Below are 987 nucleotides of genomic sequence, written 5' to 3' on the forward strand. Positions count from 1 at the left end.
TGGCTGAGCCTTGAGCAACCTGCTCTGGTGGGAGGTGTCCCTGCCCAGGGCAGGGGTTGGGGCTGGATCATCTCTAAGCTCCATTCCAACCCCTAAAACTCTATGATTCTCTGACAGTTCTCTCACACCAATGGGACAGTTTCCTCACACCCTCTGGGGTGTCTCCATTGCAAACTGTCCTAAGGTGCTGCCACAGCTCTTCTCCAGTCACTGTGAAGCCTATTGAGAGCTCTCTGCAGGAAGCTCCAAGGTGTTGTTGGGATTTGTAGAGAGTAAAGAAATACGGAAACACAGAATCATTGAGGTTGGAAAAGACCTCCAAGACCACCAAGTCCAACCTATGACCACCACTTGTCAGCTAGCCCAGAGCACTGAGTACCACATCCTGAGTTCCTTGAACACCTCCAGGTGTAGTGACTCCACCACCTCCCTGGGCAGAACATTCCAGTGCCCTTTCCATGGAGAAATTCCTCCTGATGTCCAACGTGAATCACAGACTGATTTGGGTTGGAAGGGACCTTAAAGATCATCTAGTCCAACCCTCTGCCAGGGGCAGGGACACCTTCCACTAGCCCAGCTTGCTCCTGGGGTTTGGGTCCCAACATATCATTGAAGAGAAGGAAAAAAGGGGCCAAATCAGCACTTTGAGGATGTATGGGGCTATGCAAACAGTTTGGATTGCTGAAGAGCTCTCCCCTCTGCCAAGAAATGAATGCCACAGATATTCCAGCTCTGTTTCCTTCCCTCACTAGAAATTCAGACCAGGCAGCAGGTGATGGATGGACACACTGAATGCAGGATGGTGAGGTTTGACATTTTAAGGGTTGTCTTCTTAGATCTCCACCAAATTGTACTGCAGAGCTTTACAAGCCCACATGAAAACAGAGCATGGAAGTGAAAGTCACCCTGGTCCCACCACACCCAGCTGACCACCTGCTGCCTCCAGCTCTCACACACTGAGCCCATGTGTGTGTGTGTGCACCAGCA

The 987-nt window shown here is 50.9% G+C and overlaps 1 protein-coding gene across 1 annotated transcript in view; it reads left to right on the forward strand.

The window, feature by feature from the left end:
• RUNX1 (runt-related transcription factor 1) overlaps positions 1–987 on the forward strand; it is a gene marked incomplete at its 5' end in the record, with an annotated part of 66213 nt that overhangs the window by 61618 nt on the left and 3608 nt on the right. The gene's annotated exons all lie outside the window — the stretch shown is intronic.

The sequence above is a fragment of the Acanthisitta chloris genome, unplaced genomic scaffold, assembly GCF_000695815.1.
Source record: "Acanthisitta chloris isolate BGI_N310 unplaced genomic scaffold, ASM69581v1 scaffold298, whole genome shotgun sequence".
Lineage (NCBI taxonomy): Eukaryota > Metazoa > Chordata > Aves > Passeriformes > Acanthisittidae > Acanthisitta > Acanthisitta chloris.